Genomic DNA, 14,682 nt, shown 5'->3' with positions numbered 1-14,682 from the left:
GACCAATAGATTTCAACGGGTTCTTGTGGATGGATGTTGGTCGTCATGGAACCCGGTAACTTCTGCTGTTCCTTTTGGGTCACTACTGGGTCCCTTGCTCTTTGTAATTTATATCAATGATATGGGATCAATGTAGATATTCTTTATGTTCTATGATGATGCCAACATTTACAAGATAATTAATTCAAGGAATGACTGCACGCTGTTACAAGACGATATTACACGACTAAATGAGTGATGTTTTACATGGAAAATAACTTTAAATAGCACTAAATGTTCAGTCATCTCGTTCACTAGAAACAGAGATCATATTACATGTCACTACTCATAAAATAATACTCATCTAGAAAGAGTTGATAAAATTAATGATCTGGGGTAATCTTTTCTTGCGATTTGAAGTTTCTGCGCATGTCTGCACTATTATCAGTAAAGCTTTTTGCATGCTTAGTTTTATTAAGAGCAGTTGTAATACATTTCCAACATCAACTCCCTGAATTCCGTGTACATAGCTTATGTGAGAAGTATTTTAGAATATGCATATGTCGTGTGACGTCTCCTTGGCAAAAACAACAACAGGACAAAATAGAGCCAGTGCAAATGAAATTCATAAAGTTCCTTTGTTTCAAAACAAAGCATCCTTACAGCCGAGATAACTCTGAAGAATTGCGCCAGCGTTTTAATCTTTCGCCTCTTTAATATCATCAGAGACGATTTTAGATGCTATATTTTCATACAAATGTGTTAATAATATGTATGATTGTCTCCAAATCATTTCGTCTTAATTTTAACTTTCCTCACGAAGCTAAAAGAACTCTCACTGTTTTCAGACTGCTCAGACTCGCAGTTACTAAGCTCAATGTTTTTAAGCACTCGAATCTACAAAGACGTATATTGCCACTTTAAATGAATTGTGCATTTTCAACCCTGCCTTTATATCACTTCATCATGTCGAAGTTTCAGACCCCTGGTCAGAATGCCATACTTAATTGACATGTTGAATGGTTTCATTTTGTTAGTCATCTTTGTGGTGCTTATTGTTTTATTGAACTTTATGCATTTATTTTTTTTATTTGTATTTTTGGAGCCTGTAAATGGTACTTGTTCCCGTTGGTCTCCAAATTAGTAAATTGTAATAAATAAATGAATGAATGAATAATTAAACAAATAAACAAATAAAATAAATAAAACGATTACTTTTTTGAAAATCTGTAGTCTAGGTAACCATTTACATGTTAATTGTGTAGGTTATTGAATTTGTTTCTAAAAGTGTTCAAAAAATCGATGACATCAAATGACACTAGCCCAATTGTGAAAACAATGCACATATGCATCGTGTGTTTATCTTATGACGATACCAAGTTACGGTGGTAGGTCACTTATTGTTAAATCCTATCGTAGAAGTTTTGTCAAAAATTTTGAATCAAGTAATATCTTCACTGGTTTTACTTGAGTTTGGTCCTTTTTCTTGTCGTTCACAAGTGACGCGTCTTCTGTCACCTTCTATTTCACACGGTGAGTATTTCACACAACTTAATAAATAACAACATTCAAGGTCAATTTTCCATACCTTTTGTTGTCAGTCAATGTTATTCTACAACAATCAGTTCTACATCAGTTGTAGTGGCTAAGTTCTCTACCTGTGCTAGTTTGCGTTTCGTCTGTCAAATTTTTTCACCTCTCTCAACAGATTACCGACTAAGGTCAAAGATGGATTAGATCTCTCTATATCTGATTTTAATCACATCGATTTTGCGAGTAAATACCAAGCTACTCACTCTTTCTTCAGAGCATTGGTTTCACGAGAAATAGTTAAGTTTAGATATGAAAAGATATGATGTGTACATTCGTGATTTGAGTTTGAGTAAGAAAAGGAATTTAGTTTTTTGTGGCCATTTTGCCCTTGGAGTTTGGTTTTGATTCGTGGGCGTTTTGCCCATGGGAAATCTCACAGTTCGGTTTTGATTCGTCACCGTTTTGCCCATGGAGTTCGGTTTTGATTCGTGGCCATTTTGCCCTTGGAGTTTGGTTTTGATTCGTGGGCGTTTTGCCCATGGGAAATCTCACAGTTCTTTTCTTAATTCAATAAAGTTATGTTTACACAGGTTATTTGCCCCAGTCATAAAAACTGATTCTTCGGAAATATCAGTGAAAGATATATTATACAATAAATATAATGGTAAGTCAAATTCGGTATCTAAAACGAACATAAATATATGCAGCACTTCTGGTAGACAGAAGATTTCATCAATTATAATTTGACAAATCGTCATGACTAATTAAGACAAACGGAATACAAAATAGGATGAATGTGGGTCTGTGCTTCCATGATTTTACACATCTCTTCAGGGAGTCTTTAGAAGCAATGCCACGTTGTTGTCCGCCTAATGCTTTTAATTGCCTGATGCTGAACTGTTGAAGTCAACAATAGAAGTGCTGCACTTACCAGACATAAACATACGCAAAGTGTACTTTACAGTGTTTCTTGTAGTCTGACCAGTGGTTAAAAAAATATCAAATAAATTTCCCGAAATGTAAAAATTCCAAGTATTTCAAATTTTAATAAAGAAGACTGACCGTCTAAAGTCCTGATTACTTTATCTTGAAGTAATAAAACACCGGACATTGTGACACGTAGCACACGTGTGGGTAAGGGTCACTACATCTCACAATCCAATCCAATGCATGTTACGAAATGTTTGTCTGAGTTGACAGAGACTAAATATTTCTGATCAAAGAGTTGAAAGATTATTGGATTATACAAGGTACAGGGTTTGGTAGTGATAGGTGTAAACAGAACCAGATTCCAATGATGGTGTTGTCTCACCATATGGCTCTGTCATATTCTAATCTACCATTTAATCGAATACGTGTATGCTTTTATGAACATCAAGATATAAATTTCCGTTACAATTAATAGCCAGCGTGATCTGAATCACTGAACACGCCAATGGTTTACAGCGAGGGCATTTTTGCTGAAGCTTTGTTTATGTCGCTTAGCAACCATTTAACTGGAGTACAATGGTAGCAAGCAAAGAGATATTGAGGTTGGCATATGTATCAAAGTGTTTTCCCATCGGTACCTTACAATGTGTAATCAAAGCGTCGGATATTATTCCGCACGGAACAACCTTGTAAAATACAAGATTACGAGGAAATGTGTACACGGAAAGATAAAGAGATCACTTTCATTAATTATCGAACATAAAGCTGTCATGATAGATAAACTTTGCCAGAGTCTTATAAATAGAGCTTTTAGAGCTGTCTTAAAATTTTGGTGAAATTTTCCCCTGTGATTGTGATAGTATCAGTGTGTGTCCATTTATTACACCGGTAAGTAAGAATCAGATCACACTTCTATATTGACACAACGGACATTATCAAGAATCGCTAATTTATGAAAACAAATTTATAATGGATCAGTGAAAGACACCTTGTGGTTCATTTAATTTCTTAAATGAAACAAAATATACAAATCTGTCGAATGGACTTTAGAGATGAAGTTTAGAACGATAAAAATCATTCAAATCTTCTCATCTTTGTTTCCTTCAACTTATAGCGCCATTTTGAAAACGAACAATAATCAATATCATTAACAAATAATAGTTAACGTACCAATGAGTCTCCTTTTTGCCATCTTATGAAATTGATTTCTTAAATATTGATTTTGTACAATGATTTTTCACTTATTCGCTTGGTTTTGAAAGGGAACAGTTTAAAGTTTAATATTTACGTTCCTACACCAAACCATCCTTGTTCTAAAATAGCAGTGAAATAAATATAGATATAATTTGCAATGAATGCGTACTTAGGACGGTCTGCTCGTTTCTGCTTGTACAATTCTTTTCACCGCATACCCATCTTCATGTGTACATTAGGGGGTTAATCCCAATTGAATTTCAGCATAGGCTTAAATACTCCAGAATTAAATATCGCACTCTGATCGTACGACGAAGGAAAACGATACAGCGATACAACCAGATACACGTGAATGGATAGACACGCTTCACAATCTGTATAAATTCGTCCCAGTTGAATGAATCTCATGATATTCAGACTAAAAGTATCACTTGTAGATCTGTCGTTAAACCATCGATGACTCTGATATTGCTACATCCTTCCCTTAACCATCAGTCTCTGATACATCGCTTAACAATCAACTGTTCTGATACAGATATTTTCAAACCAGAATATTACAACCACATCAATAGCAATCTCAGTGTTTTAAAGCCTTTCTTTGTTTCTCATTAGACAATATTGTGGAAACACGAAAATTGTTCCCAGAATGTTCACTTTCTCATTATGCATATTTACAGGTCAAATTACTAGGAAAGTCATAAAGAGTTGGCTAAATATTCTAACTCTGTTGTTTGTGTGGATATGAAAGTCATGGTCATATCAATTCTTTTGGTTTTATGCTATCATCTTCATTATCAACAGGTAGGTACATCACCAATCAATATCATTACTTTTTTTAGCCCAGAGAGTTGTTACAATCCAGTTACCTAGACAACAACACTTGTCTGAAATCAATTCGTCGTTGATTTTCAAATTTATTCATAATCTAAAATTTGACTCTCAGCGGAAAATGGGCCCTAGTGTGCCATAATTAAGAACCAACATTTTCATATGAAGAAGAACAATTGTAGATTCAAGCTAAATAAAAAACTATAGTACAGTGAAAGTCAATGAATATTTGTTATGACTGTTTAACGCAGTTTTCAACGTTTTATCTGGTTTAAAGTAACATTAATGGGATTAGAAAGGTAGAGTTCATGATTGCGTCTACGGTGATCATATCAAAAACCGTCAGTGTTATGAGTTCATCCGGGCATCGTAAGACAAAATGCTACTTACTGTTCACATATCAATTATCCATTTATATTTTCAACTTTAGGTTGCAGGTTTGACAGGTCATGATGTCGATATTTCTTCCCTTGTGCAAAGAAATACGCAAGGTATGATGTGTTCAATTATTCTATGAAACGTAACAGAAGGTATGCTTGGAAACCGATATTAAATATAGTCTATATAGTCTATTTCAACGCTTTTCTGGAGTTTTATGTAATTTTATGAAGTGGAATTTCAAATCGGACGTTTTTAGAGGTACAAATTCGAACTGTAGATTTGTATTCTCTACCCGGGTGAAACACACATCACGATTTTTTGTTTTTATTTTTATTTTTTTTTAACTTTTAACTCTGACTTTGGTGTAATTGTGACTATGAAAAAACAGAGTAAGGCTAGTCTATTTAATGGTTGCAGACAAAACATACTAATGAAAAAGTATTCGAAACAATTTCAATGTGACAGACCGTGAGTATATCCTGAGATTTATTTTGTTACAGCTGTTGCAATACACGTGATATGCAAATTCAGGTATTAATTTTCAAAACGCACTCACTTCAACATCAGTTTTGCTGCTTATCTGTGAATACCTGGTGTTGCTGTCTAGACTTTGTTGTCCAAATTCTTAAATCTATATCATCAATCAACCTTTACTTTAGAATTGCCCATTGCGTTCTAAATTCGGGACTTAATTAAAACGTTTTGTATACTTGGTTGGTTGTCAGTATATAGATGTATATTTCGTTTATTTGACTTCCAGAACGGTTATGTACAAAACGCTTTCTATGTAACTGTCGAACATATACCAAAAATTGAACACCTTGTCAGAAAAAAAGACCGAACGGGTAGATGACTAGCATAGATGGGCTAACTGATTACTTCGATATATAAATCCTTCATTTATATGGGTGAAACCATGGTAACAGGCATGTTTGTACACGAATCAAGTAAGCATGCACATACATAGATACACATTCGTGGCAAAAATACTGAGGATATAGTCTAATACTTTTTCGATATCGATAATTGTGTATACGGTAAAAAATGAATGTTTTGGTGAAAACACTAGATATGTCTAAAGTTAAACGAATTATAATTTTAAGTGTGAACTTTCAAATGCAGCGGGTACAGGTTGAGAACATTTTGAGGCATTTTTGTTGAAATTAAAATCTATCAGATATCAAGATGCGGGCATCTGTGTGAAGACCATTCCTCAAAACGATAAACATGTCTTCATAAAATTTTGGTAGATTATTACAGTCCTCTGTTAACTTATTTTTGCGCTCTTCATATTTCACATAACTTTACAAAAATTCAAGCTGAAAAATTGCTGATTATGTACATTTCATCAAGAAAATATTTTTGCGCCGGCTAATTGTCTCTGCGTGTATCGTATCCCAGAAAAATGTCACGGTCTGTTTAACGGGACACAGCATACAGCACATATGGCATCGACAGCGCAGAGGATGTTCCGTTGCATTTGATAAAAGTTTACTTTCCACAAACAGCTTACAGAAAAAAGAGTAAAATGCTGAAATAATAAGTTCAAGTCATGATTAACGATGGATCTTCTTCACTGAATAGCATTATTATAAAAATTTGATGAAAGATATCGGTTTAAATTTCTATTCTTAAAATTTCAGAATCGGAATTGTGTGACTGTGTCGAATACACATTCCACCACGAAGCTAAATCGTGGGATGACGCCCAAGACAGTTGTGTTTCAGAAGGTGGTATATTAGCAGTTGTACCAGATGAAAGCACTCACCAAGCACTGCTTGACTATATCACCAACAATGGTTTTAATCGTTTGGTAAACAGAGGATACTGGATAGGACTACATTATGACAATGGCAACTATACATGGACAAATGACGATCAACTCATTAGCAACTGTCATTTTGAAACCTGGTTTCCTGGGGAACCAAACCGTAAAACAAATCGGCGATTTGGGACACAAGAGTGCATTCAGATGTGGTAAGGAGAAACTATACCTTGTTATTATATTACATATCCAGACAATTTCTGAACGGTTGAACGGCGTCACTGATTGTCAACGGGGGTAACGTTCAAAACACAATCTTACAGGTATGCAACTTCTAAAAGATCAGATTCCGTTACTGGTTTTCTGGTAGGACTTACAACAGCATAACTCTTCGTTATTATGCAGTAGACATATTTCACGAGGGGTAGGGCATATGACTATGGACAAAAGACGACCAAACAAAGGGATCGGTTAAAAGTAGTGACGTTGTAGGTAAATAAAAGAGACAACCTAGTGACCGATGCAGCTCCGATCCACTGTTAGACTATAATAGAATCACTGCATAGCAATCCAAAATTAAATTCCAAGAAAACTGACATCGGAAGAGAACATTGCCGTTTCTTTGTCACGATTAGTCAAATAGTGTGTCATCAAACTGCATTGGAAGGATGAACTACCTCCAGATATACATTATTTGACATCATGTACTACAGAATAGCATTCGCTTGATGAAATTCACATTTTTGTAATTTCTGATGCTAATGTTAAAGATAAGGCAGTGGTTATGATCACAACCTTTGTGGTGTAACAAAGCGAAATACTGAATTTCAAAGTTCTAAAAACAGTGCTACATGAATACGTGGTGTCTATAAGTGAGAAAATAAGTTTTTAACATTTGCATATTTGCAATCCTCTTTATCTGAAAGAAAGTTTTATGAGCTCATCCCTGAAATGTGACAAGCCAAAATTGATTGGTATTGGACAAACAGATTCAGAAAAGCGTTTGTTTAAAAAACATTGAACAGAAAATGAGAAACAAAATCTTAAAATGTTAATATGCAAATTTTGTGCTAATTTTTTTCTAACGCAATAAGGACATCCTTAAGGAGATACTTATCGACTTTCAAAGCTGCATGGTAGCATAAAACAATATTATAAATATGGGATCAATTCTCCAAACAATTTGCTTTTACAAATTTCATCATCATTTGAATACAACTGAATATGGTAATCCCTTGGAAAGTACAAACCAAATTTGATTACTAGTGGTGGAAAAACTTTCGAAAACAATTTAGGAAAAATGTATGATAATTTAGTTGGGATTCTTTAAGTTAAGAAGGTGCATATTGAATGTCAAAGCTGTAAGAACAGTGGCACAGACAAAGCGACGATTACAAAAATGAGAAAATTGGTCAATTTGAAAACTATCAGACCAGCCATACCAGAAAATTATGTTTGGCCAAATATGATATTATTGGCCCTGAAAAATTTGCATACGCAAATTTTCTCGTCACATGATGAAGCACATTATGGTCATCGTAAGTGACTTTTTACATTCAATGTGAATGATTTCTGAGCAGTGATTTCAGAGAAGAAGTGCAAAGTTGGCAGCGGGACAGATAACCAACCTATCTAAGTGGCTCCTCGTCGCTGGCAGCAGAGCTAAAAAATGTTGGACAGTGACATAGAATTATTGTTACTCTGCTAAAGCAGAGATATATTGTAAAATCTTCAAATATGATGACATTTGATATTAATAATAATAATATCGCCACGCCATGTGACAGAATCCAAGTTGCTTTTATTCAAGATGAAGTGTTTAAGTATTAAGGGTAAATATGGAATTCCAACATTAAAATATTATTTTCAAAATGTTTACAAATGTTCTCACTCTCACTTGTAGGAAGTTAAATAATTATGATTGGGATGACGACTTCTGTGCAAAAGCTAAACAGTACATCTGCATGAATTACAGTAAGTAATTCCCTGTCCTCTTTCCTTTTATCAAAAATCCTCTCGAGTAAAGGTGAGAGACATATTTGCAAAAAGCATCTATGATAGTTTGTCTGGGCGTTGTTAAAGATTAATAGATATTGTCGATAACTGATCATTTTGGTTGAAATAAATTTGATCGTAGGAATAAACAGGAAGCTTTTTGAAGACATTGTATTTGACGTAGACGTCCACCTTTAAGAGGAGCAAGGTGTACGTCAGAATAAGATACCTTAAATATAAGAAGTATTCACGCAGTCGGTTTGTCAACACAAACCCAAGTTTTTTTACTAATGGCTGTTCAAATAAATATAGTATGATAAAGGATAAGATGTAAGAGAAGTATTGTAATGTGCCCATATCTATACTTTAATATTATTTGCATATTCGATTTATTTCAGTGTGTCCCGATGGCTGTTCAGAATGCGTTGAGTAGGTGACACTTTACACCCATACTTCTACTGCCACCACCATCCAATATATCAATGAATGATTACAGGTACTTTGATGTAGTTTTTCTCACAGTAATATCATGCCACTTTCAGTGAACAAATGAGCTTTAAAAGTTTATATTTGTACCCTTTCTGCAAGCTATACGTCAGAGTATATCAGTTAGATGCAAGAAGGGTGGAAAGGATGACCGATTAAAATTAAGATGAAATTAAAATGTATAACTTAAGGCTTGGCTGTTATAATTTTGTGATTACGTATAAATCAAAAAGGAGAACTCCAGATTAAGCTAATGAAAATTTTTTGACGATATTACCATAATCAATAGTGTGTTACTGTCCTAACTGAATTGGTTATACGAAATAAAAAAGAAGAGAAATTGCGTGAGAATACAAAAACTATAAAGTTCAATCTAATATTTGAATCGAAATTTAAACAAACTTAATATTCTTTGGATTAATTCAATCAAAATTTATAGGAGAAGATTTCTTGGGTTGCCGTCTTTATTGAATTTAGCATGTGGGAGACATTGTCTATCGTAATTGACTTATCGACGTGTTTTATCATAGCTTAGGTTTTAATCTTTTAAGAGAAATGAACTTCTTTAAGCTGGTTTCGTTGTCCAATGCTACACTAATTAAAATCTAAGACTATACTAATAAATACGCTAACACTTTTATACATATCTTTAAACACCGCATCGTGATTTCTTACTTTTAGAAAACTTATTGTGAATTTAGAAGTTTGGAAACAAAAGAAACAAAAACCGATTTGATACCTTTCACACCTACACAAAAACATTACCTACTCCACGAGTTATTTTTATACTTAGTTGTGCATTGGCTTTATCGAGTTGACAATGCACCACTAGTTGTCCAACAAGATTGTCGTGCGAACTTCCACGCCATAAATAAATATTTATGCATGTTTTCCACTAAGATTGCTCCTAACATCATTTTTATTTCAATTTTAACAGAAATGTTTGATTTTTTTTAAAACTGGGGAATTTTGCAAGATGTTCTTTTACTGGCTTACAAGTGATGGGATTCTGTTCGTATTTTACGGCTTATTTTGAAGGATATTTCTGAAAGGAAGCAGTAATTCTAAAATTCTTAATAATAACAATAAATGTTATATGTTTTATAACGGAAAGCGTGTGTGTTTTTGTATCACTGTATAGGCGATACTTTGTCCATACGATCAGTGTAAGGAGCTGCAAAGTCGACTTCGGAAACATCTTCAGGTGTGAATTTCATCATCAAAGCATTGACATGATATTTGGTTTTCCATTACCGTTTAAATATTCATTTATGTAGATTTTCAAATTTTAATGAAATACTCCGCCAACTTTTCAAATGGCCAATATGTACACTAAAATGAACGTGACCTGAATGACGTATACAATTACTTAAGTCTTTAAGTTGATTTGTTTGAATGAAAAGTATCAGTAATTGTCGAGATGTTGGAACAGATGCAATTTTCCACCTTCTTTAAGCAAAGATGGCCATTCTAAAACCATTTATTTTCTGTGATATGACGATATACATAGCAAACACAATTAGCGTTCTAGCATAGAGTGTTGAGGTTTACCTGCCTTGTATCCCAACTATTATCAATTTTTAATTTGAGATAAACAACTGCCGTCGTTTCCATATCATCATATGCAGTTTTCCTAATTTGTTTCACTATCTAATATAATTGCAATGGTATTTCTCGGTCAAGTTTAGGTCTTTTTTGTCAATTGTACACTTTACATCTGGGTCCCTGTGTATTTCATGAGAAAACAATGGATGGTGCATTGACGACATGTCATCTGCAAGCGTCTAAATAAAATCACCATAAATCTGGACTTTCGCTCATTTTTTTCTGTCAACTTTGGAAGACGTACGTACATACATAATTGCATATAAGCATACAGATAATTTCATGTGCTTTTACGTATATGTGTATGTATGCGTGCACACACGCGCGAGCGCACACACGGACACATTATATTTATCTTCACTTAAATGAACTGCGTTTTAATGTTTATCTATCCATCTATCCATGCATCAAGCTTACAAGTTACTCAAAGCTTTACTTAGGAGATGCAATTTTATTTTATTTTATTTTATTTTATTAAACCTTGTTTAACGAGGGTAGCCTGGTAAGCTTCAGTAAAGATGCTTATCTTCCCCAGGGCCCTCAAATGAACATACCAACTGATACAAAGCAGAACAACATGAAACATGACAAACAAGCTAGAACAATACAATGCACAGAAAAAAGTGGCCAGGAGTCACCACCTGCACACAGGAGGAAAAAAAATGCACAATCACACTAGATAACAAAAACAAATTTAACAAGAAAACTAAAACTTACAAACACAAAAAATTATACCCAATAATTTTGTATATCAGAAAAAAAGTCTGGAAATAATCCATGCTGATGGATTCAAACTGTTAATCATATCATATCATGCTACTATGTGCCATTCTGATTGGACGAGTGCTCATTTTACTGATGCTAAAATACTATTTTGGCACTGACTGTCGTGCTGAAACTGGCCCCTAAACCAGCATAAAGGGGTAATGCGTAAGCCAATAAAGGGGAAGGCATTTCGCTTCCATGGAATTTTGGGGGGGGGGGGCAATAAGTAAATAAAATAACTTAGTGGTTAATTGAATAATTATAATTTAATAAACATCGGCGTAGACTTTTCCATCCTCGTTATAGAAATGCTTCATTGTAATTTTGGCACTTTGCCATACTTGCACTGTCGCTTTTTGTCGTCTGCGTGTGTTGTCGTTGGATTGTCTTGTCAACGCAATTCCAACTCATAAACAAACATGCCCGTTCTCAGTCGCTGAATTCACAACGCTCGATCTCTCAAGCGTCCGTTTCTGCATTTGGGGCTTTAAGTGACGAGAATAGCCCCAATAAGACGAACGAGACACAACAAGTTTATAAAATATAATCGCAATTACTCCGACTCGGTCGGGTATACACTAGATTTTGGTACAATTATACCCGCCTGCGAAGGAGGTTATTGCTTAAACAAATGTTCTGATTTGGACTAAAACGATTCGCAAAACAATGCTGTTCTATTTGTTGCAAATTCGAAATCACCAAGGGACAACAGTGATTATGTGATACATCAGCATATAAATTGAAGATTGCAGAAATGCACGCAACTTGAGTTATTATTTACTATTATTTTCTATTCTCAATACCTGAATTTTACAATGCATGCATGTATGTATGTATGTGTATGTATATGTGTGTGTGTGTGTATGTATGTATGTATGTATGTATGTATGTATGTATGTATGTATGTATGTATGTATGTATGTATGTATGTATGTATGTGTATGTATGTATGTATGTATGTATGTATGTATGTATGTATGTATGTATGTATGTATGTATGTATGTATGTATGTATGTATGTGTGTGTGTATGTATGTATGTATGTATGTATGTATGTATGTATGTATGTATGTATGTATGTATGTATGTATGTATGTATGTATGTATGTATGTATGTGTGTATGTGTGGTGTGTATGTATGTATGTATGTATGTATGTATGTATGTATGTATGTATGTATGTATGTGTGTGTGTGTGTGTGTATGTATGTATGTATGTATGTATGTATGTATGTATGTATGTATGTATGTGTGTGTGTGTGTGTGTGTGTATGTATGTATGTATGTATGTATGTATGTATGTATGTATGTATGTATGTATGTATGAGTGAATTTATGTATGGGTGTATGTATGTCATCATTTTCATTCTCTTCGTTATCAGCTGCACACGTAGAATTATTTACAAGACACGTCGAATAGGCAATTGAAAGTTAGTAACGAGAGACACGTTTTACTTCGCATAATTTTAAAGCTGTCAGTGGCCGTTCAAGGACCCAAAATTTAAGATAGATGAATTGTCATGACACTGCATAAGTTGATACGATCACTTCTCCACCAACGATCTTTGTATGTTGCTATGGTATCACACACAAATTCTGCAACAATGTGAATGGTCAATTAAACTTTCTGCAGGTTGCCATATGTTGCGATTTCAACGCTACCATCACATGAAAAGAATTTGATTTATGCAGTAAGCGTGTCTTGTTTCAAATTTTAATATAATCTTCAATCTCTTGGATGTCGTATCGACACAACACACAAAGCCTTCTGGGGATTAAAGATATAATTGTATCATCTTGTTTAGTCTATACTCATAAACTTCGTTAGATGGACAGTCAAAATCTAAAGTGTAATGAGAAATTATTGTGTACGAAATTTAAGATAAATTTTAAGTGCTTCTTAGTGTAAAATACAACATACGATTAACATATTAATCTTGAGTTTCTACCAAGACATATTCCTGTACCGTCATATCTATGACGTGTACGTTTCAGTATTTCCTGTTTCGAAATCTCTACATTTCGTTTGAGGGACACAAACGAGTCGTTATACGAAGTAGAAATATCAACAAATAGTACTTATTTCATGGCATCAATCATGATCAAAATTTTGCTGGCAGTCGACAATGAAACCAAAGCAATCATTGACGAAACTCTAAACTTTCATTGACAGCCTTTAAGACAGCAAAACATCCATATCAATCGATAGTGCAAACAAAATGGTGTACACCATTAGCAATATGACGTCATAGTTTCAAATTTGGTAAATTTTATCCGTAATTCGGCGTTTGAAACGGACTTATTGCCCAGTGAGAGTTGAAAAATTGGCATTACTTAGTGACTTTTATACATTCAAGTCTTAGGAAACTTTGATTTTGGAAACGTTCACAGCTAGAGGTGTCTGTTACAAACACTGTCTATAATTAATCAACGCATGTAGGTTATGTTACTAAGTGTGGGCACGTGTAGGCCACAGTAACAGTCAAAGAAGATCTGACGATGCTATATTGGTATTTGATGTGACCAAGGGATAACAGTACGGTGATAATATTAAATTTCAAGCTAACATATTCTCGCTAACAATATCACCGTTGCAGATTGCTTGCTTGTTTGAAATGCACTTTGGCGGAAACATGCATGAATTTATGAAAAGACATCCAAGTTGAAACATACGGTGTCTGTAAATATGAGAAAGTAATACAAATCATTGTACAAGGATATCGTACCGTAAATAACGATAACAATACTGCAATTATTCATATGTACAAAGTGACTTTTCTAATCAACGCCTCCTCGGCAAAGCCAGACTTTAAAAAATATTTTGAAAAGTTGGTTTTAAGAAAATGTCGCCCCAGAAGAACCATACGGCTTGAATATCTGGTATACGCTTGGATTTTTAAAAGTCAATATTCATTTGGCTGAAGAATAACAACAGTTACTCAGAGATTTGAAACATCCTATGCAGTACCTTGGCAACAAACGAATTATTCTCTCTGAGATAACATTAGTTTCAATAAACATCTCTCTCTCTCTCTCTCTCTCTCTCTCTCTCTCTCTCTCTCTCTCTCTCTCTCTCTCTCTCTCTCTCTGGTAGACGTTTCATTTAATTTGGAGTGTTGTGTGTGCTGGGGTTACCCACTTCGGCTTAGAGTCCACCTTGCTAAAACAATTCCACCAAAACAAACTCTGCCCGACAAAAGCTCGGACCAAAACCGACTTGTC

The sequence above is a fragment of the Ptychodera flava genome, chromosome 1 (assembly GCF_041260155.1).
Source record: "Ptychodera flava strain L36383 chromosome 1, AS_Pfla_20210202, whole genome shotgun sequence".
In the NCBI taxonomy this organism is placed as follows: domain Eukaryota; kingdom Metazoa; phylum Hemichordata; class Enteropneusta; family Ptychoderidae; genus Ptychodera; species Ptychodera flava.
The sequence above is the reverse complement of the archived record's forward strand: the minus strand, read 5'-3'. Positions refer to the sequence as shown.